The 18,787-nt window shown below is 46.5% G+C and overlaps 41 non-coding genes across 41 annotated transcripts; all 41 read left to right on the plus strand.

The window, feature by feature from the left end:
• Positions 1–271: 271 nt before the first annotated feature.
• On the plus strand, positions 272–390 carry LOC149376329 (5S ribosomal RNA). Its single transcript, XR_016295268.1, has one exon. It is a non-coding gene; the product is annotated as a 5S ribosomal RNA (ribosomal RNA).
• A 334-nt stretch (positions 391–724) lies between these two features.
• On the plus strand, positions 725–843 carry LOC149376330 (5S ribosomal RNA). The gene has a single exon (XR_016295202.1). It is a non-coding gene; the product is annotated as a 5S ribosomal RNA (ribosomal RNA).
• Positions 844–1,177: 334 nt separating this feature from the next.
• On the plus strand, positions 1,178–1,296 carry LOC149376331 (5S ribosomal RNA). Its single transcript, XR_016295113.1, has one exon. It is a non-coding gene; the product is annotated as a 5S ribosomal RNA (ribosomal RNA).
• Positions 1,297–1,630: 334 nt separating this feature from the next.
• On the plus strand, positions 1,631–1,749 carry LOC149376332 (5S ribosomal RNA). The gene has a single exon (XR_016295315.1). It is a non-coding gene; the product is annotated as a 5S ribosomal RNA (ribosomal RNA).
• A 334-nt stretch (positions 1,750–2,083) lies between these two features.
• On the plus strand, positions 2,084–2,202 carry LOC149376333 (5S ribosomal RNA). Its single transcript, XR_016295114.1, has one exon. It is a non-coding gene; the product is annotated as a 5S ribosomal RNA (ribosomal RNA).
• A 334-nt stretch (positions 2,203–2,536) lies between these two features.
• LOC149376334 (5S ribosomal RNA) lies at positions 2,537–2,655 on the plus strand. Its single transcript, XR_016294852.1, has one exon. It is a non-coding gene; the product is annotated as a 5S ribosomal RNA (ribosomal RNA).
• Positions 2,656–2,989: 334 nt separating this feature from the next.
• On the plus strand, positions 2,990–3,108 carry LOC149376335 (5S ribosomal RNA). The gene has a single exon (XR_016294882.1). It is a non-coding gene; the product is annotated as a 5S ribosomal RNA (ribosomal RNA).
• Positions 3,109–3,442: 334 nt separating this feature from the next.
• LOC149376336 (5S ribosomal RNA) lies at positions 3,443–3,561 on the plus strand. Its single transcript, XR_016295175.1, has one exon. It is a non-coding gene; the product is annotated as a 5S ribosomal RNA (ribosomal RNA).
• Positions 3,562–3,895: 334 nt separating this feature from the next.
• LOC149376337 (5S ribosomal RNA) lies at positions 3,896–4,014 on the plus strand. The gene has a single exon (XR_016294893.1). It is a non-coding gene; the product is annotated as a 5S ribosomal RNA (ribosomal RNA).
• Positions 4,015–4,348: 334 nt separating this feature from the next.
• Positions 4,349–4,467, plus strand: LOC149376338 (5S ribosomal RNA). Its single transcript, XR_016294904.1, has one exon. It is a non-coding gene; the product is annotated as a 5S ribosomal RNA (ribosomal RNA).
• Positions 4,468–4,800: 333 nt separating this feature from the next.
• Positions 4,801–4,919, plus strand: LOC149376339 (5S ribosomal RNA). Its single transcript, XR_016294915.1, has one exon. It is a non-coding gene; the product is annotated as a 5S ribosomal RNA (ribosomal RNA).
• Positions 4,920–5,253: 334 nt separating this feature from the next.
• LOC149376340 (5S ribosomal RNA) lies at positions 5,254–5,372 on the plus strand. The gene has a single exon (XR_016294927.1). It is a non-coding gene; the product is annotated as a 5S ribosomal RNA (ribosomal RNA).
• A 333-nt stretch (positions 5,373–5,705) lies between these two features.
• On the plus strand, positions 5,706–5,824 carry LOC149376341 (5S ribosomal RNA). The gene has a single exon (XR_016294938.1). It is a non-coding gene; the product is annotated as a 5S ribosomal RNA (ribosomal RNA).
• A 334-nt stretch (positions 5,825–6,158) lies between these two features.
• LOC149376342 (5S ribosomal RNA) lies at positions 6,159–6,277 on the plus strand. Its single transcript, XR_016294950.1, has one exon. It is a non-coding gene; the product is annotated as a 5S ribosomal RNA (ribosomal RNA).
• A 334-nt stretch (positions 6,278–6,611) lies between these two features.
• LOC149376343 (5S ribosomal RNA) lies at positions 6,612–6,730 on the plus strand. The gene has a single exon (XR_016295083.1). It is a non-coding gene; the product is annotated as a 5S ribosomal RNA (ribosomal RNA).
• Positions 6,731–7,064: 334 nt separating this feature from the next.
• On the plus strand, positions 7,065–7,183 carry LOC149376344 (5S ribosomal RNA). Its single transcript, XR_016294794.1, has one exon. It is a non-coding gene; the product is annotated as a 5S ribosomal RNA (ribosomal RNA).
• A 333-nt stretch (positions 7,184–7,516) lies between these two features.
• LOC149376345 (5S ribosomal RNA) lies at positions 7,517–7,635 on the plus strand. The gene has a single exon (XR_016294962.1). It is a non-coding gene; the product is annotated as a 5S ribosomal RNA (ribosomal RNA).
• A 334-nt stretch (positions 7,636–7,969) lies between these two features.
• On the plus strand, positions 7,970–8,088 carry LOC149376346 (5S ribosomal RNA). The gene has a single exon (XR_016294973.1). It is a non-coding gene; the product is annotated as a 5S ribosomal RNA (ribosomal RNA).
• Positions 8,089–8,422: 334 nt separating this feature from the next.
• On the plus strand, positions 8,423–8,541 carry LOC149376347 (5S ribosomal RNA). Its single transcript, XR_016295084.1, has one exon. It is a non-coding gene; the product is annotated as a 5S ribosomal RNA (ribosomal RNA).
• Positions 8,542–8,875: 334 nt separating this feature from the next.
• Positions 8,876–8,994, plus strand: LOC149376348 (5S ribosomal RNA). Its single transcript, XR_016294979.1, has one exon. It is a non-coding gene; the product is annotated as a 5S ribosomal RNA (ribosomal RNA).
• Positions 8,995–9,328: 334 nt separating this feature from the next.
• LOC149376349 (5S ribosomal RNA) lies at positions 9,329–9,447 on the plus strand. The gene has a single exon (XR_016295086.1). It is a non-coding gene; the product is annotated as a 5S ribosomal RNA (ribosomal RNA).
• Positions 9,448–9,781: 334 nt separating this feature from the next.
• LOC149376350 (5S ribosomal RNA) lies at positions 9,782–9,900 on the plus strand. The gene has a single exon (XR_016294985.1). It is a non-coding gene; the product is annotated as a 5S ribosomal RNA (ribosomal RNA).
• Positions 9,901–10,234: 334 nt separating this feature from the next.
• LOC149376351 (5S ribosomal RNA) lies at positions 10,235–10,353 on the plus strand. The gene has a single exon (XR_016295087.1). It is a non-coding gene; the product is annotated as a 5S ribosomal RNA (ribosomal RNA).
• A 334-nt stretch (positions 10,354–10,687) lies between these two features.
• On the plus strand, positions 10,688–10,806 carry LOC149376352 (5S ribosomal RNA). The gene has a single exon (XR_016294996.1). It is a non-coding gene; the product is annotated as a 5S ribosomal RNA (ribosomal RNA).
• Positions 10,807–11,140: 334 nt separating this feature from the next.
• Positions 11,141–11,259, plus strand: LOC149376353 (5S ribosomal RNA). The gene has a single exon (XR_016295088.1). It is a non-coding gene; the product is annotated as a 5S ribosomal RNA (ribosomal RNA).
• A 334-nt stretch (positions 11,260–11,593) lies between these two features.
• On the plus strand, positions 11,594–11,712 carry LOC149376354 (5S ribosomal RNA). The gene has a single exon (XR_016295007.1). It is a non-coding gene; the product is annotated as a 5S ribosomal RNA (ribosomal RNA).
• Positions 11,713–12,046: 334 nt separating this feature from the next.
• Positions 12,047–12,165, plus strand: LOC149376355 (5S ribosomal RNA). Its single transcript, XR_016295089.1, has one exon. It is a non-coding gene; the product is annotated as a 5S ribosomal RNA (ribosomal RNA).
• Positions 12,166–12,498: 333 nt separating this feature from the next.
• LOC149376356 (5S ribosomal RNA) lies at positions 12,499–12,617 on the plus strand. The gene has a single exon (XR_016295091.1). It is a non-coding gene; the product is annotated as a 5S ribosomal RNA (ribosomal RNA).
• Positions 12,618–12,951: 334 nt separating this feature from the next.
• On the plus strand, positions 12,952–13,070 carry LOC149376357 (5S ribosomal RNA). Its single transcript, XR_016295018.1, has one exon. It is a non-coding gene; the product is annotated as a 5S ribosomal RNA (ribosomal RNA).
• A 333-nt stretch (positions 13,071–13,403) lies between these two features.
• LOC149376358 (5S ribosomal RNA) lies at positions 13,404–13,522 on the plus strand. Its single transcript, XR_016295029.1, has one exon. It is a non-coding gene; the product is annotated as a 5S ribosomal RNA (ribosomal RNA).
• Positions 13,523–13,856: 334 nt separating this feature from the next.
• LOC149376359 (5S ribosomal RNA) lies at positions 13,857–13,975 on the plus strand. The gene has a single exon (XR_016295109.1). It is a non-coding gene; the product is annotated as a 5S ribosomal RNA (ribosomal RNA).
• A 334-nt stretch (positions 13,976–14,309) lies between these two features.
• LOC149376360 (5S ribosomal RNA) lies at positions 14,310–14,428 on the plus strand. The gene has a single exon (XR_016295090.1). It is a non-coding gene; the product is annotated as a 5S ribosomal RNA (ribosomal RNA).
• A 334-nt stretch (positions 14,429–14,762) lies between these two features.
• Positions 14,763–14,881, plus strand: LOC149376361 (5S ribosomal RNA). Its single transcript, XR_016295176.1, has one exon. It is a non-coding gene; the product is annotated as a 5S ribosomal RNA (ribosomal RNA).
• Positions 14,882–15,214: 333 nt separating this feature from the next.
• Positions 15,215–15,333, plus strand: LOC149376362 (5S ribosomal RNA). The gene has a single exon (XR_016295040.1). It is a non-coding gene; the product is annotated as a 5S ribosomal RNA (ribosomal RNA).
• Positions 15,334–15,667: 334 nt separating this feature from the next.
• Positions 15,668–15,786, plus strand: LOC149376363 (5S ribosomal RNA). Its single transcript, XR_016295052.1, has one exon. It is a non-coding gene; the product is annotated as a 5S ribosomal RNA (ribosomal RNA).
• A 334-nt stretch (positions 15,787–16,120) lies between these two features.
• On the plus strand, positions 16,121–16,239 carry LOC149376364 (5S ribosomal RNA). The gene has a single exon (XR_016295063.1). It is a non-coding gene; the product is annotated as a 5S ribosomal RNA (ribosomal RNA).
• A 334-nt stretch (positions 16,240–16,573) lies between these two features.
• Positions 16,574–16,692, plus strand: LOC149376365 (5S ribosomal RNA). Its single transcript, XR_016295074.1, has one exon. It is a non-coding gene; the product is annotated as a 5S ribosomal RNA (ribosomal RNA).
• Positions 16,693–17,026: 334 nt separating this feature from the next.
• LOC149376366 (5S ribosomal RNA) lies at positions 17,027–17,145 on the plus strand. The gene has a single exon (XR_016295092.1). It is a non-coding gene; the product is annotated as a 5S ribosomal RNA (ribosomal RNA).
• Positions 17,146–17,479: 334 nt separating this feature from the next.
• LOC149376367 (5S ribosomal RNA) lies at positions 17,480–17,598 on the plus strand. Its single transcript, XR_016295177.1, has one exon. It is a non-coding gene; the product is annotated as a 5S ribosomal RNA (ribosomal RNA).
• A 333-nt stretch (positions 17,599–17,931) lies between these two features.
• LOC149376368 (5S ribosomal RNA) lies at positions 17,932–18,050 on the plus strand. The gene has a single exon (XR_016295085.1). It is a non-coding gene; the product is annotated as a 5S ribosomal RNA (ribosomal RNA).
• A 334-nt stretch (positions 18,051–18,384) lies between these two features.
• LOC149376369 (5S ribosomal RNA) lies at positions 18,385–18,503 on the plus strand. The gene has a single exon (XR_016295097.1). It is a non-coding gene; the product is annotated as a 5S ribosomal RNA (ribosomal RNA).
• Positions 18,504–18,787: the final 284 nt, after the last annotated feature.

Here is an 18,787-nt window from a genome sequence, read left to right on the forward strand (position 1 = left end):
GAGTCTTGTTCAAATGCCCGTTTACGCTTACAATTCACCGGTGAAAGTCGAAATTCCGGACCGAGGGCGAAATTTACGATTTTACCCTTCCCCCGTTCACCTTGTCGGAATTTCGCCGATCACTCTTCCAAAACCGTCCCAACGCGAAGATCGTGAAAAGTTATTAGGAATTCATATATTTTATGTGATTTTTGGTGCACCGAAGACGTAGTTATGGCTTTTGGGAGTCGCGGCGTTGATTCTTATATAGATAATGCGCGCTAATGCTTGCGGATGCGATCATACCAGCACTAATGCACCGGATCTCATCAGAACTCCGAAGTTAAGCGTGCTTGTGCGAGAGTAGTACTAGGATGGGTGACCTCCTGGGAAGTTCTCGTGTTGCATCCCTCTTTTTTTGCGAATTATTTTTTTCGGAGGCCGAAACGATGGAATTTCACCAAAAATCGCTCCGAGTCTTGTTCAAATGCCCGTTTACGCTTACAATTCACCGGTGATAGTCGAAATTCCGGACCGAGGGCGAAATTTACGATTTTACCCTTCCCCCGTTCACCTTGTCGGAATTTCGCCGATCACTCTTCCGAAACCGTCCCAACGCGAAGATCGCGAAAAGTTATTAGGAATTCATATCTTTTATGTGATTTTTGGTGCACCGAAGACGTAGTTATGGCTTTTGGGAGTCGCGGCGTTGATTCTTATATAGATAATGCGCGCTAATGCTTGCGGATGCGATCATACCAGCACTAATGCACCGGATCCCATCAGAACTCCGAAGTTAAGCGTGCTTGGGCGAGAGTAGTACTAGGATGGGTGACCTCCTGGGAAGTCCTCGTGTTGCATCCCTCTTTTTTTGCGAATTATTTTTTTCGGAGGCCGAAACGATGGAATTTCACCAAAAATCGCTCCGAGTCTTGTTCAAATGCCCGTTTACGCTTACAATTCACCGGTGAAAGTCGAAATTCCGGACCGAGGGCGAAATTTACGATTTTACCCTTCCCCCGTTCACCTTGTCGGAATTTCGCCGATCACTCTTCCGAAACCGTCCCAACGCGAAGATCGCGAAAAGTTATTAGGAATTCATATATTTTATGTGATTTTTGGTGCACCGAAGACGTAGTTATGGCTTTTGGGAGTCGCGGCGTTAATTCTTATATAGATAATGCGCGCTAATGCTTGCGGATGCGATCATACCAGCACTAATGCACCGGATCTCATCAGAACTCCGAAGTTAAGCGTGCTTGGGCGAGAGTAGTACTAGGATGGGTGACCTCCTGGGAAGTCCTCGTGTTGCATCCCTCTTTTTTTGCGAATTATTTTTTTCGGAGGCCGAAACGATGGAATTTCACCAAAAATCGCTCCGAGTCTTGTTCAAATGCCCGTTTACGCTTACAATTCACCGGTGAAAGTCGAAATTCCGGACCGAGGGCGAAATTTACGATTTTACAATTCCCCCGTTCACCTTGTCGAAATTTCGCCGATCACTCTTACGAAACTGTCCCAACGCGAAGATCGCGAAAAGTTATTAGGAATTCATATATTTTATGTGATTTTTGGTGCACCGAAGACGTAGTTATGGCTTTTGGGAGTCGCGGCGTTGATTCTTATATAGATAATGCGCGCTAATGCTTGCGGATGCGATCATACCAGCACTAATGCACCGGATCCCATCAGAACTCCGAAGTTAAGCGTGCTTGGGCGAGAGTAGTACTAGGATGGGTGACCTCCTGGGAAGTCCTCGTGTTGCATCCCTCTTTTTTTGCGAATTATTTTTTTCGGAGGCCGAAACGATGGAATTTCACCAAAAATCGCTCCGAGTCTTGTTCAAATGCCCGTTTACGCTTACAATTCACCGGTGAAAGTCGAAATTCCGGACCGAGGGCGAAATTTACGATTTTACCCTTCCCCCGTTCACCTTGTCGGAATTTCGCCGATCACTCTTCCGAAACCGTCCCAACGCGAAGATCGCGAAAAGTTATTAGGAATTCATATATTTTATGTGATTTTTGGTGCACCGAAGACGTAGTTATGGCTTTTGGGAGTCGCGGCGTTGATTCTTATATAGATAATGCGCGCTAATGCTTGCGGATGCGATCATACCAGCACTAATGCACCGGATCTCATCAGAACTCCGAAGTTAAGCGTGCTTGGGCGAGAGTAGTACTAGGATGGGTGACCTCCTGGGAAGTCCTCGTGTTGCATCCCTCTTTTTTTGCGAATTATTTTTTTCGGAGGCCGAAACGATGGAATTTCACCAAAAATCGCTCCGAGTCTTGTTCAAATGCCCGTTTACGCTTACAATTCACCGGTGAAAGTCGAAATTCTGGATCGAGGGCGAAATTTACGATTTTACAATTCCCCCGTTCACCTTGTCGAAATTTCGCCGATCACTCTTGCGAAACCGTCCCAACGCGAAGATCGCGAAAAGTTATTAGGAATTCATATATTTTATGTGATTTTTGGTGCACCGAAGACGTAGTTATGGCTTTTGGGAGTCGCGGCGTTGATTCTTATATAGATAATGCGCGCTAATGCTTGCGGATGCGATCATACCAGCACTAATGCACCGGATCCCATCAGAACTCCGAAGTTAAGCGTGCTTGGGCGAGAGTAGTACTAGGATGGGTGACCTCCTGGGAAGTCCTCGTGTTGCATCCCTCTTTTTTTGCGAATTATTTTTTTCGGAGGCCGAAACGATGGAATTTCACCAAAAATCGCTCCGAGTCTTGTTCAAATGCCCGTTTACGCTTACAATTCACCGGTGAAAGTCGAAATTCCGGACCAAGGGCGAAATTTACGATTTTACCCTTCCCCCGTTCACCTTGTCGGAATTTCGCCGATCACTCTTCCGAAACCGTCCCAACGCGAAGATCGCGAAAAGTTATTAGGAATTCATATATTTTATGTGATTTTTGGTGCACCGAAGACGTAGTTATGGCTTTTGGGAGTCGCGGCGTTGATTCTTATATAGATAATGCGCGCTAATGCTTGCGGATGCGATCATACCAGCACTAATGCACCGGATCCCATCAGAACTCCGAAGTTAAGCGTGCTTGGGCGAGAGTAGTACTAGGATGGGTGACCTCCTGGGAAGTCCTCGTGTTGCATCCCTCTTTTTTTGCGAATTATTTTTTTCGGAGGCAGAAACGATGGAATTTCACCAAAAATCACTCCGAGTCTTGTTCAAATGCCCGTTTACGCTTACAATTCACCGGTGAAAGTCGAAATTCCGGACCGAGGGCGAAATTTACGATTTTACAATTCCCCCGTTCACCTTGTCGAAATTTCGCCGATCACTCTTGCGAAACCGTCCCAACGCGAAGATCGCGAAAAGTTATTAGGAATTCATATATTTTATGTGATTTTTGGTGCACCGAAGACGTAGTTATGGCTTTTGGGAGTCGCGGCGTTGATTCTTATATAGATAATGCGCGCTAATGCTTGCGGATGCGATCATACCAGCACTAATGCACCGGATCCCATCAGAACTCCGAAGTTAAGCGTGCTTGGGCGAGAGTAGTACTAGGATGGGTGACCTCCTGGGAAGTCTTCGTGTTGCATCCCTCTTTTTTTGCGAATTATTTTTTTCGGAGGCCGAAACGATGGAATTTCACCAAAAATCGCTCCGAGTCTTGTTCAAATGCCCGTTTACGCTTACAATTCACCGGTGAAAGTCGAAATTCCGGACCGAGGGCGAAATTTACGATTTGACCCTTCCCCCGTTCACCTTGTCGGAATTTCGCCGATCACTCTTCCGAAACCGTCCCAACGCGAAGATCGCGAAAAGTTATTAGGAATTCATATATTTTATGTGATTTTTGGTGCACCGAAGACGTAGTTATGGCTTTTGGGAGTCGCGGCGTTGATTCTTATATAGATAATGCGCGCTAATGCTTGCGGATGCGATCATACCAGCACTAATGCACCGGATCCCATCAGAACTCCGAAGTTAAGCGTGCTTGGGCGAGAGTAGTACTAGGATGGGTGACCTCCTGGGAAGTCCTCGTGTTGCATCCCTCTTTTTTTGCGAATTATTTTTTTCGGAGGCCGAAACGATGGAATTTCACCAAAAATCGCTCCGAGTCTTGTTCAAACGCCCGTTTACGCTTACAATTCACCGGTGAAAGTCGAAATTCCGGACCGAGGGCGAAATTTACGATTTTACCCTTCCCCCGTTCACCTTGTCGGAATTTCGCCGATCACTCTTCCGAAACCGTCCCAACGCGAAGATCGCGAAAAGTTATTAGGAATTCATATATTTTATGTGATTTTTGGTGCACCGAAGACGTAGTTATGGCTTTTCGGAGTCGCGGCGTTGATTCTTATATAGATAATGCGCGCTAATGCTTGCGGATGCGATCATACCAGCACTAATGCACCGGATCCCATCAGAACTCCGAAGTTAAGCGTGCTTGGGCGAGAGTAGTACTAGGATGGGTGACCTCCTGGGAAGTCCTCGTGTTGCATCCCTCTTTTTTTGCGAATTATTTTTTTCGGAGGCCGAAACGATGGAATTTCACCAAAAATCGCTCCGAGTCTTGTTCAAATGCCCGTTTACGCTTACAATTCACCGGTGAAAGTCGAAATTCCGGACCGAGGGCGAAATTTACGATTTTACCCTTCCCCCGTTCACCTTGTCGGAATTTCGCCGATCACTCTTGCGAAACCGTCCCAACGCGAAGATCGCGAAAAGTTATTAGGAATTCATATATTTTATGTGATTTTTGGTGCACCGAAGACGTAGTTATGGCTTTTGGGAGTCGCGCGTTGATTCTTATATAGATAATGCGCGCTAATGCTTGCGGATGCGATCATACCAGCACTAATGCACCGGATCCCATCAGAACTCCGAAGTTAAGCGTGCTTGGGCGAGAGTAGTACTAGGATGGGTGACCTCCTGGGAAGTCCTCGTGTTGCATCCCTCTTTTTTTGCGAATTATTTTTTTCGGAGGCCGAAACGATGGAATTTCACCAAAAATCGCTCCGAGTCTTGTTCAAACGCCCGTTTAAGCTTACAATTCACCGGTGAAAGTCGAAATTCCGGACCGAGGGCGAAATTTACGATTTTACCCTTCCCCCGTTCACCTTGTCGGAATTTCGCCGATCACTCTTCCGAAACCGTCCCAACGCGAAGATCGCGAAAAGTTATTAGGAATTCATATATTTTATGTGATTTTTGGTGCACCGAAGACGTAGTTATGGCTTTTCGGAGTCGCGGCGTTGATTCTTATATAGATAATGCGCGCTAATGCTTGCGGATGCGATCATACCAGCACTAATGCACCGGATCCCATCAGAACTCCGAAGTTAAGCGTGCTTGGGCGAGAGTAGTACTAGGATGGGTGACCTCCTGGGAAGTCCTCGTGTTGCATCCCTCTTTTTTTGCGAATTATTTTTTTCGGAGGCCGAAACGATGGAATTTCACCAAAAATCGCTCCGAGTCTTGTTCAAATGCCCGTTTACGCTTACAATTCACCGGTGAAAGTCGAAATTCCGGACCGAGGGCGAAATTTACGATTTTACCCTTCCCCCGTTCACCTTGTCGGAATTTCGCCGATCACTCTTGCGAAACCGTCCCAACGCGAAGATCGCGAAAAGTTATTAGGAATTCATATATTTTATGTGATTTTTGGTGCACCGAAGACGTAGTTATGGCTTTTGGGAGTCGCGCGTTGATTCTTATATAGATAATGCGCGCTAATGCTTGCGGATGCGATCATACCAGCACTAATGCACCGGATCCCATCAGAACTCCGAAGTTAAGCGTGCTTGGGCGAGAGTAGTACTAGGATGGGTGACCTCCTGGGAAGTCCTCGTGTTGCATCCCTCTTTTTTTGCGAATTATTTTTTTCGGAGGCCGAAACGATGGAATTTCACCAAAAATCGCTCCGAGTCTTGTTCAAACGCCCGTTTACGCTTACAATTCACCGGTGAAAGTCGAAATTCCGGACCGAGGGCGAAATTTACGATTTTACCCTTCCCCCGTTCACCTTGTCGGAATTTCGCCGATCACTCTTCCGAAACCGTCCCAACGCGAAGATCGCGAAAAGTTATTAGGAATTCATATATTTTATGTGATTTTTGGTGCACCGAAGACGTAGTTATGGCTTTTGGGAGTCGCGGCGTTGATTCTTATATAGATAATGCGCGCTAATGCTTGCGGATGCGATCATACCAGCACTAATGCACCGGATCCCATCAGAACTCCGAAGTTAAGCGTGCTTGGGCGAGAGTAGTACTAGGATGGGTGACCTCCTGGGAAGTCCTCGTGTTGCATCCCTCTTTTTTTGCGAATTATTTTTTTCGGAGGCCGAAACGATGGAATTTCACCAAAAATCGCTCCGAGTCTTGTTCAAATGCCCGTTTACGCTTACAATTCACCGGTGAAAGTCGAAATTCCGGACCGAGGGCGAAATTTACGATTTTACCCTTCCCCCGTTCACCTTGTCGGAATTTCGCCGATCACTCTTCCGAAACCGTCCCAACGCGAAGATCGCGAAAAGTTATTAGGAATTCATATATTTTATGTGATTTTTGGTGCACCGAAGACGTAGTTATGGCTTTTGGGAGTCGCGGCGTTGATTCTTATATAGATAATGCGCGCTAATGCTTGCGGATGCGATCATACCAGCACTAATGCACCGGATCCCATCAGAACTCCGAAGTTAAGCGTGCTTGGGCGAGAGTAGTACTATGATGGGTGACCTCCTGGGAAGTCCTCGTGTTGCATCCCTCTTTTTTTGCGAATTATTTTTTTCGGAGGCCGAAACGATGGAATTTCACCAAAAATCGCTCCGAGTCTTGTTCAAACGCCCGTTTACGCTTACAATTCACCGGTGAAAGTCGAAATTCCGGACCGAGGGCGAAATTTACGATTTTACCCTTCCCCCGTTCACCTTGTCGGAATTTCGCCGATCACTCTTCCGAAACCGTCCCAACGCGAAGATCGCGAAAAGTTATTAGGAATTCATATATTTTATGTGATTTTTGGTGCACCGAAGACGTAGTTATGGCTTTTGGGAGTCGCGGCGTTGATTCTTATATAGATAATGCGCGCTAATGCTTGCGGATGCGATCATACCAGCACTAATGCACCGGATCCCATCAGAACTCCGAAGTTAAGCGTGCTTGGGCGAGAGTAGTACTAGGATGGGTGACCTCCTGGGAAGTTCTCGTGTTGCATCCCTCTTTTTTTGCGAATTATTTTTTTCGGAGGCCGAAACGATGGAATTTCACCAAAAATCGCTCCGAGTCTTGTTCAAATGCCCGTTTACGCTTACAATTCACCGGTGAAAGTCGAAATTCCGGACCGAGGGCGAAATTTACGATTTTACCCTTCCCCCGTTCACCTTGTCGGAATTTCGCCGATCACTCTTGCGAAACCGTCCCAACGCGAAGATCGCGAAAAGTTATTAGGAATTCATATATTTTATGTGATTTTTGGTGCACCGAAGACGTAGTTATGGCTTTTGGGAGTCGCGCGTTGATTCTTATATAGATAATGCGCGCTAATGCTTGCGGATGCGATCATACCAGCACTAATGCACCGGATCCCATCAGAACTCCGAAGTTAAGCGTGCTTGGGCGAGAGTAGTACTAGGATGGGTGACCTCCTGGGAAGTCCTCGTGTTGCATCCCTCTTTTTTTGCGAATTATTTTTTTCGGAGGCCGAAACGATGGAATTTCACCAAAAATCGCTCCGAGTCTTGTTCAAACGCCCGTTTACGCTTACAATTCACCGGTGAAAGTCGAAATTCCGGACCGAGGGCGAAATTTACGATTTTACCCTTCCCCCGTTCACCTTGTCGGAATTTCGCCGATCACTCTTCCGAAACCGTCCCAACGCGAAGATCGCGAAAAGTTATTAGGAATTCATATATTTTATGTGATTTTTGGTGCACCGAAGACGTAGTTATGGCTTTTGGGAGTCGCGGCGTTGATTCTTATATAGATAATGCGCGCTAATGCTTGCGGATGCGATCATACCAGCACTAATGCACCGGATCCCATCAGAACTCCGAAGTTAAGCGTGCTTGGGCGAGAGTAGTACTAGGATGGGTGACCTCCTGGGAAGTCCTCGTGTTGCATCCCTCTTTTTTTGCGAATTATTTTTTTCGGAGGCCGAAACGATGGAATTTCACCAAAAATCGCTCCGAGTCTTGTTCAAATGCCCGTTTACGCTTACAATTCACCGGTGAAAGTCGAAATTCCGGACCGAGGGCGAAATTTACGATTTTACCCTTCCCCCGTTCACCTTGTCGGAATTTCGCCGATCACTCTTCCGAAACCGTCCCAACGCGAAGATCGCGAAAAGTTATTAGGAATTCATATATTTTATGTGATTTTTGGTGCACCGAAGACGTAGTTATGGCTTTTGGGAGTCGCGGCGTTGATTCTTATATAGATAATGCGCGCTAATGCTTGCGGATGCGATCATACCAGCACTAATGCACCGGATCCCATCAGAACTCCGAAGTTAAGCGTGCTTGGGCGAGAGTAGTACTATGATGGGTGACCTCCTGGGAAGTCCTCGTGTTGCATCCCTCTTTTTTTGCGAATTATTTTTTTCGGAGGCCGAAACGATGGAATTTCACCAAAAATCGCTCCGAGTCTTGTTCAAACGCCCGTTTACGCTTACAATTCACCGGTGAAAGTCGAAATTCCGGACCGAGGGCGAAATTTACGATTTTACCCTTCCCCCGTTCACCTTGTCGGAATTTCGCCGATCACTCTTCCGAAACCGTCCCAACGCGAAGATCGCGAAAAGTTATTAGGAATTCATATATTTTATGTGATTTTTGGTGCACCGAAGACGTAGTTATGGCTTTTGGGAGTCGCGGCGTTGATTCTTATATAGATAATGCGCGCTAATGCTTGCGGATGCGATCATACCAGCACTAATGCACCGGATCCCATCAGAACTCCGAAGTTAAGCGTGCTTGGGCGAGAGTAGTACTAGGATGGGTGACCTCCTGGGAAGTTCTCGTGTTGCATCCCTCTTTTTTTGCGAATTATTTTTTTCGGAGGCCGAAACGATGGAATTTCACCAAAAATCGCTCCGAGTCTTGTTCAAATGCCCGTTTACGCTTACAATTCACCGGTGAAAGTCGAAATTCCGGACCGAGGGCGAAATTTACGATTTTACCCTTCCCCCGTTCACCTTGTCGGAATTTCGCCGATCACTCTTCCGAAACCGTCCCAACGCGAAGATCGCGAAAAGTTATTAGGAATTCATATATTTTATGTGATTTTTGGTGCACCGAAGACGTAGTTATGGCTTTTGGGAGTCGCGGCGTTGATTCTTATATAGATAATGCGCGCTAATGCTTGCGGATGCGATCATACCAGCACTAATGCACCGGATCCCATCAGAACTCCGAAGTTAAGCGTGCTTGGGCGAGAGTAGTACTATGATGGGTGACCTCCTGGGAAGTCCTCGTGTTGCATCCCTCTTTTTTTGCGAATTATTTTTTTCGGAGGCCGAAACGATGGAATTTCACCAAAAATCGCTCCGAGTCTTGTTCAAACGCCCGTTTACGCTTACAATTCACCGGTGAAAGTCGAAATTCCGGACCGAGGGCGAAATTTACGATTTTACCCTTCCCCCGTTCACCTTGTCGGAATTTCGCCGATCACTCTTCCGAAACCGTCCCAACGCGAAGATCGCGAAAAGTTATTAGGAATTCATATATTTTATGTGATTTTTGGTGCACCGAAGACGTAGTTATGGCTTTTGGGAGTCGCGGCGTTGATTCTTATATAGATAATGCGCGCTAATGCTTGCGGATGCGATCATACCAGCACTAATGCACCGGATCCCATCAGAACTCCGAAGTTAAGCGTGCTTGGGCGAGAGTAGTACTAGGATGGGTGACCTCCTGGGAAGTCCTCGTGTTGCATCCCTCTTTTTTTGCGAATTATTTTTTTCGGAGGCCGAAACGATGGAATTTCACCAAAAATCGCTCCGAGTCTTGTTCAAATGCCCGTTTACGCTTACAATTCACCGGTGAAAGTCGAAATTCCGGACCGAGGGCGAAATTTACGATTTTACCCTTCCCCCGTTCACCTTGTCGGAATTTCGCCGATCACTCTTCCGAAACCGTCCCAACGCGAAGATCGCGAAAAGTTATTAGGAATTCATATATTTTATGTGATTTTTGGTGCACCGAAGACGTAGTTATGGCTTTTGGGAGTCGCGGCGTTGATTCTTATATAGATAATGCGCGCTAATGCTTGCGGATGCGATCATACCAGCACTAATGCACCGGATCCCATCAGAACTCCGAAGTTAAGCGTGCTTGGGCGAGAGTAGTACTATGATGGGTGACCTCCTGGGAAGTCCTCGTGTTGCATCCCTCTTTTTTTGCGAATTATTTTTTTCGGAGGCCGAAACGATGGAATTTCACCAAAAATCGCTCCGAGTCTTGTTCAAACGCCCGTTTACGCTTACAATTCACCGGTGAAAGTCGAAATTCCGGACCGAGGGCGAAATTTACGATTTTACCCTTCCCCCGTTCACCTTGTCGGAATTTCGCCGATCACTCTTCCGAAACCGTCCCAACGCGAAGATCGCGAAAAGTTATTAGGAATTCATATATTTTATGTGATTTTTGGTGCACCGAAGACGTAGTTATGGCTTTTGGGAGTCGCGGCGTTGATTCTTATATAGATAATGCGCGCTAATGCTTGCGGATGCGATCATACCAGCACTAATGCACCGGATCCCATCAGAACTCCGAAGTTAAGCGTGCTTGGGCGAGAGTAGTACTAGGATGGGTGACCTCCTGGGAAGTCCTCGTGTTGCATCCCTCTTTTTTTGCGAATTATTTTTTTCGGAGGCCGAAACGATGGAATTTCACCAAAAATCGCTCCGAGTCTTGTTCAAATGCCCGTTTACGCTTACAATTCACCGGTGAAAGTCGAAATTCCGGACCGAGGGCGAAATTTACGATTTTACCCTTCCCCCGTTCACCTTGTCGGAATTTCGCCGATCACTCTTCCGAAACCGTCCCAACGCGAAGATCGCGAAAAGTTATTAGGAATTCATATATTTTATGTGATTTTTGGTGCACCGAAGACGTAGTTATGGCTTTTGGGAGTCGCGGCGTTGATTCTTATATAGATAATGCGCGCTAATGCTTGCGGATGCGATCATACCAGCACTAATGCACCGGATCCCATCAGAACTCCGAAGTTAAGCGTGCTTGGGCGAGAGTAGTACTATGATGGGTGACCTCCTGGGAAGTCCTCGTGTTGCATCCCTCTTTTTTTGCGAATTATTTTTTTCGGAGGCCGAAACGATGGAATTTCACCAAAAATCGCTCCGAGTCTTGTTCAAACGCCCGTTTACGCTTACAATTCACCGGTGAAAGTCGAAATTCCGGACCGAGGGCGAAATTTACGATTTTACCCTTCCCCCGTTCACCTTGTCGGAATTTCGCCGATCACTCTTCCGAAACCGTCCCAACGCGAAGATCGCGAAAAGTTATTAGGAATTCATATATTTTATGTGATTTTTGGTGCACCGAAGACGTAGTTATGGCTTTTGGGAGTCGCGGCGTTGATTCTTATATAGATAATGCGCGCTAATGCTTGCGGATGCGATCATACCAGCACTAATGCACCGGATCCCATCAGAACTCCGAAGTTAAGCGTGCTTGGGCGAGAGTAGTACTAGGATGGGTGACCTCCTGGGAAGTCCTCGTGTTGCATCCCTCTTTTTTTGCGAATTATTTTTTTCGGAGGCCGAAACGATGGAATTTCACCAAAAATCGCTCCGAGTCTTGTTCAAATGCCTGTTTATGCTTACAATTCACCGGTGAAAGTCGAAATTCCGGACCGAGGGCGAAATTTACGATTTTACCCTTCCCCCGTTCACCTTGTCGGAATTTCGCCGATCACTCTTCCGAAACCGTCCCAACGCGAAGATCGCGAAAAGTTATTAGGAATTCATATATTTTATGTGATTTTTGGTGCACCGAAGACGTAGTTATGGCTTTTCGGAGTCGCGGCGTTGATTCTTATATAGATAATGCGCGCTAATGCTTGCGGATGCGATCATACCAGCACTAATGCACCGGATCCCATCAGAACTCCGAAGTTAAGCGTGCTTGGGCGAGAGTAGTACTATGATGGGTGACCTCCTGGGAAGTCCTCGTGTTGCATCCCTCTTTTTTTGCGAATTATTTTTTTCGGAGGCCGAAACGATGGAATTTCACCAAAAATCGCTCCGAGTCTTGTTCAAATGCCCGTTTACGCTTACAATTCACCGGTGAAAGTCGAAATTCCGGACCGAGGGCGAAATTTACGATTTTACCCTTCCCCCGTTCACCTTGTCGGAATTTCGCCGATCACACTTGCGAAACCGTCCCAACGCGAAGATCGCGAAAAGTTATTAGGAATTCATATATTTTATGTGATTTTTGGTGCACCGAAGACGTAGTTATGGCTTTTGGGAGTCGCGCGTTGATTCTTATATAGATAATGCGCGCTAATGCTTGCGGATGCGATCATACCAGCACTAATGCACCGGATCCCATCAGAACTCCGAAGTTAAGCGTGCTTGGGCGAGAGTAGTACTAGGATGGGTGACCACCTGGGAAGTCCTCGTGTTGCATCCCTCTTTTTTTGCGAATTATTTTTTTCGGAGGCCGAAACGATGGAATTTCACCAAAAATCGCTCCGAGTCTTGTTCAAACGCCCGTTTACGCTTACAATTCACCGGTGAAAGTCGAAATTCCGGACCGAGGGCGAAATTTACGATTTTACCCTTCCCCCGTTCACCTTGTCGGAATTTCGCCGATCACTCTTCCGAAACCGTCCCAACGCGAAGATCGCGAAAAGTTATTAGGAATTCATATATTTTATGTGATTTTTGGTGCACCGAAGACGTAGTTATGGCTTTTCGGAGTCGCGGCGTTGATTCTTATATAGATAATGCGCGCTAATGCTTGCGGATGCGATCATACCAGCACTAATGCACCGGATCCCATCAGAACTCCGAAGTTAAGCGTGCTTGGGCGAGAGTAGTACTAGGATGGGTGACCTCCTGGGAAGTCCTCGTGTTGCATCCCTCTTTTTTTGCGAATTATTTTTTTCGGAGGCCGAAACGATGGAATTTCACCAAAAATCGCTCCGAGTCTTGTTCAAATGCCCGTTTACGCTTACAATTCACCGGTGAAAGTCGAAATTCCGGACCGAGGGCGAAATTTACGATTTTACCCTTCCCCCGTTCACCTTGTCGGAATTTCGCCGATCACTCTTGCGAAACCGTCCCAACGCGAAGATCGCGAAAAGTTATTAGGAATTCATATATTTTATGTGATTTTTGGTGCACCGAACACGTAGTTATGGCTTTTGGGAGTCGCGCGTTGATTCTTATATAGATAATGCGCGCTAATGCTTGCGGATGCGATCATACCAGCACTAATGCACCGGATCCCATCAGAACTCCGAAGTTAAGCGTGCTTGGGCGAGAGTAGTACTAGGATGGGTGACCTCCTGGGAAGTCCTCGTGTTGCATCCCTCTTTTTTTGCGAATTATTTTTTTCGGAGGCCGAAACGATGGAATTTCACCAAAAATCGCTCCGAGTCTTGTTCAAACGCCCGTTTACGCTTACAATTCACCGGTGAAAGTCGAAATTCCGGACCGAGGGCGAAATTTACGATTTTACCCTTCCCCCGTTCACCTTGTCGGAATTTCGCCGATCACTCTTCCGAAACCGTCCCAACGCGAAGATCGCGAAAAGTTATTAGGAATTCATATATTTTATGTGATTTTTGGTGCACCGAAGACGTAGTTATGGCTTTTCGGAGTCGCGGCGTTGATTCTTATATAGATAATGCGCGCTAATGCTTGCGGATGTGATCATACCAGCACTAATGCACCGGATCCCATCAGAACTCCGAAGTTAAGCGTGCTTGGGCGAGAGTAGTACTAGGATGGGTGACCTCCTGGGAAGTCCTCGTGTTGCATCCCTCTTTTTTTGCGAATTATTTTTTTCGGAGGCCGAAACGATGGAATTTCACCAAAAATCGCTCCGAGTCTTGTTCAAATGCCCGTTTATGCTTACAATTCACCGGTGAAAGTCGAAATTCCGGACCGAGGGCGAAATTTACGATTTTACCCTTCCCCCGTTCACCTTGTCGGAATTTCGCCGATCACTCTTGCGAAACCGTCCCAACGCGAAGATCGCGAAAAGTTATTAGGAATTCATATATTTTATGTGATTTTTGGTGCACCGAAGACGTAGTTATGGCTTTTGGGAGTCGCGGCGTTGATTCTTATATAGATAATGCGCGCTAATGCTTGCGGATGCGATCATACCAGCACTAATGCACCGGATCCCATCAGAACTCCGAAGTTAAGCGTGCTTGGGCGAGAGTAGTACTATGATGGGTGACCTCCTGGGAAGTCCTCGTGTTGCATCCCTCTTTTTTTGCGAATTATTTTTTTCGGAGGCCGAAACGATGGAATTTCACCAAAAATCGCTCCGAGTCTTGTTCAAATGCCCGTTTACGCTTACAATTCACCGGTGAAAGTCGAAATTCCGGACCGAGGGCGAAATTTACGATTTTACAATTCCCCCGTTCACCTTGTCGAAATTTCGCCGATCATTCTTGCGAAACCGTCCCAACGCGAAGATCGCGAAAAGTTATTAGGAATTCATATATTTTATGTGATTTTTGGTGCACCGAAGACGTAGTTATGGCTTTTGGGAGTCGCGGCGTTGATTCTTATATAGATAATGCGCGCTAATGCTTGCGGATGCGATCATACCAGCACTAATGCACCGGATCCCATCAGAACTCCGAAGTTAAGCGTGCTTGGGCGAGAGTAGTACTAGGATGGGTGACCTCCTGGGAAGTCTTCGTGTTGCATCCCTCTTTTTTTGCGAATTATTTTTTTCGGATGCCGAAACGATGGAATTTCACAAAAAATCGCTCCGAGTCTTGTTCAAATGCCCGTTTACGCTTACAATTCACCGGTGAAAGTCGAAATTCCGGACCGAGGGCGAAATTTACGATTTTACCCTTCCCCCGTTCACCTTGTCGGAATTTCGCCGATCACTCTTCCGAAACCGTCCCAACGCGAAGATCGCGAAAAGTTATTAGGAATTCATATATTTTATGTGATTTTTGGTGCACCGAAGACGTAGTTATGGCTTTTCGGAGTCGCGCGTTGATTCTTATATAGATAATGCGCGCTAATGCTTGCGGATGCGATCATACCAGCACTAATGCACCGGATCCCATCAGAACTCCGAAGTTAAGCGTGCTTGGGCGAGAGTAGTACTAGGATGGGTGACCTCCTGGGAAGTCCTCGTGTTGCATCCCTCTTTTTTTGCGAATTATTTTTTTCGGAGGCCGAAACGATGGAATTTCACCAAAAATCGCTCCGAGTCTTGTTCAAATGCCCGTTTACGCTTACAATTCACCGGTGAAAGTCGAAATTCCGGACCGAGGGCGAAATTTACGATTTTACCCTTCCCCCGTTCACCTTGTCGGAATTTCGCCGATCACTCTTCCGAAACCGTCCCAACGCGAAGATCGCGAAAAGTTAGTAGGAATTCATATATTTTATGTGATTTTTGGTGCACCGAAGACGTAGTTATGGCTTTTGGGAGTCGCGGCGTTGATTCTTATATATATAATGCGCGCTAATGCTTGCGGATGCGATCATACCAGCACTAATGCACCGGATCCCATCAGAACTCCGAAGTTAAGCGTGCTTGGGCGAGAGTAGTACTAGGATGGGTGACCTCCTGGGAAGTCCTCGTGTTGCATCCCTCTTTTTTTGCGAATTATTTTTTTCGGAGGCCGAAACGATGGAATTTCACCAAAAATCGCTCCGAGTCTTGTTCAAACGCCCGTTTACGCTTACAATTCACCGGTGAAAGTCGAAATTCCGGACCGAGGGCGAAATTTACGATTTTACCCTTCCCCCGTTCACCTTGTCGGAATTTCGCCGATCACTCTTCCGAAACCGTCCCAACGCGAAGATCGCGAAAAGTTATTAGGAATTCATATATTTTATGTGATTTTTGGTGCACCGAAGACGTAGTTATGGCTTTTGGGAGTCGCGGCGTTGATTCTTATATAGATAATGCGCGCTAATGCTTGCGGATGCGATCATACCAGCACTAATGCACCGGATCCCATCAGAACTCCGAAGTTAAGCGTGCTTGGGCGAGAGTAGTACTAGGATGGGTGACCTCCTGGGAAGTCCTCGTGTTGCATCCCTCTTTTTTTGCGAATTATTTTTTTCGGAGGCCGAAACGATGGAATTTCACCAAAAATCGCTCCGAGTCTTGTTCAAACGCCCGTTTACGCTTACAATTCACCGGTGAAAGTCGAAATTCCGGACCGAGGGCGAAATTTACGATTTTACCCTTCCCCCGTTCACCTTGTCGGAATTTCGCCGATCACTCTTCCGAAACCGTCCCAACGCGAAGATCGCGAAAAGTTATTAGGAATTCATATATTTTATGTGATTTTTGGTGCACCGAAGACGTAGTTATGGCTTTTGGGAGTCGCGGCGTTGATTCTTATATAGATAATGCGCGCTAATGCTTGCGGATGCGATCATACCAGCACTAATGCACCGGATCCCATCAGAACTCCGAAGTTAAGCGTGCTTGGGCGAGAGTAGTACTAGGATGGGTGACCTCCTGGGAAGTCCTCGTGTTGCATCCCTCTTTTTTTGCGAATTATTTTTTTCGGAGGCCGAAATGATGGAATTTCACCAAAAATCGCTCCGAGTCTTGTTCAAATGCCCGTTTACGCTTACAATTCACCGGTGAAAGTCGAAATTCCGGATCGAGGGCGAAATTTACGATTTTACCCTTCCCCCGTTCACCTTGTCGGAATTTCGCCGATCACTCTTCCGAAACCGTCCCAACGCGAAGATCGCGAAAAGTTATTAGGAATTCATATATTTTATGTGATTTTTGGTGCACCGAAGACGTAGTTATGGCTTTTGGGAGTCGCGGCGTTGATTCTTATATAGATAATGCGCGCTAATGCTTGCGGATGCGATCATACCAGCACTAATGCACCGGATCCCATCAGAACTCCGAAGTTAAGCGTGCTTGGGCGAGAGTAGTACTATGATGGGTGACCTCCTGGGAAGTCCTCGTGTTGCATCCCTCTTTTTTTGCGAATTATTTTTTTCGGAGGCCGAAACGATGGAATTTCACCAAAAATCGCTCCGAGTCTTGTTCAAATGCCCGTTTACGCTTACAATTCACCGGTGAAAGTCGAAATTCCGGACCGAGGGCGAAATTTACGATTTTACAATTCCCCCGTTCACCTTGTCGAAATTTCGCCGATCATTCTTGCGAAACCGTCCCAACGCGAAGATCGCGAAAAGTTATTAGGAATTCATATATTTTATGTGATTTTTGGTGCACCGAAGACGTAGTTATGGCTTTTGGGAGTCGCGGCGTTGATTCTTATATAGATAATGCGCGCTAATGCTTGCGGATGCGATCATACCAGCACTAATGCACCGGATCCCATCAGAACTCCGAAGTTAAGCGTGCTTGGGCGAGAGTAGTACTAGGATGGGTGACCTCCTGGGAAGTCTTCGTGTTGCATCCCTCTTTTTTTGCGAATTATTTTTTTCGGATGCCGAAACGATGGAATTTCACAAAAAATCGCTCCGAGTCTTGTTCAAATGCCCGTTTACGCTTACAATTCACCGGTGAAAGTCGAAATTCCGGACCGAGGGCGAAATTTACGATTTTACCCTTCCCCCGTTCACCTTGTCGGAATTTCGCCGATCACTCTTCCGAAACCGTCCCAACGCGAAGATCGCGAAAAGTTATTAGGAATTCATATATTTTATGTGATTTTTGGTGCACCGAAGACGTAGTTATGGCTTTTCGGAGTCGCGCGTTGATTCTTATATAGATAATGCGCGCTAATGCTTGCGGATGCGATCATACCAGCACTAATGCACCGGATCCCATCAGAACTCCGAAGTTAAGCGTGCTTGGGCGAGAGTAGTACTAGGATGGGTGACCTCCTGGGAAGTCCTCGTGTTGCATCCCTCTTTTTTTGCGAATTATTTTTTTCGGAGGCCGAAACGATGGAATTTCACCAAAAATCGCTCCGAGCCTTGTTCAAATGCTCGTTTACGCTTACAATTCACCGGTGAAAGTCGAAATTCCGGACCGAGGGCGAAATTTACGATTTTACCCTTCCCCCGTTCACCTTGTCGGAATTTCGCCGATCACTCTTCCGAAACCGTCCCAACGCGAAGATCGCGAAAAGTTAGTAGGAATTCATATATTTTATGTGATTTTTGGTGCACCGAAGACGTAGTTATGGCTTTTGGGAGTCGCGGCGTTGATTCTTATATATATAATGCGCGCTAATGCTTGCGGATGCGATCATACCAGCACTAATGCACCGGATCCCATCAGAACTCCGAAGTTAAGCGTGCTTGGGCGAGAGTAGTACTAGGATGGGTGACCTCCTGGGAAGTCCTCGTGTTGCATCCCTCTTTTTTTGCGAATTATTTTTTTCGGAGGCCGAAACGATGGAATTTCACCAAAAATCGCTCCGAGTCTTGTTCAAATGCCCGTTTACGCTTACAATTCACCGGTGAAAGTCGAAATTCCGGACCGAGGGCGAAATTTACGATTTTACCCTTCCCCCGTTCACCTTGTCGGAATTTCGCCGATCACTCTTCCGAAACCGTCCCAACGCGAAGATCGCGAAAAGTTAGTAGGAATTCATATATTTTATGTGATTTTTGGTGCACCGAAGACGTAGTTATGGCTTT

The sequence above is a fragment of the Urtica dioica genome, unplaced genomic scaffold, assembly GCF_054948205.1.
Source record: "Urtica dioica subsp. dioica isolate 48M unplaced genomic scaffold, U.dioica_male_clone48M_v1_H2 Urtica_dioica_male_H2_contig_17, whole genome shotgun sequence".
In the NCBI taxonomy this organism is placed as follows: Eukaryota; Viridiplantae; Streptophyta; class Magnoliopsida; order Rosales; family Urticaceae; genus Urtica; species Urtica dioica.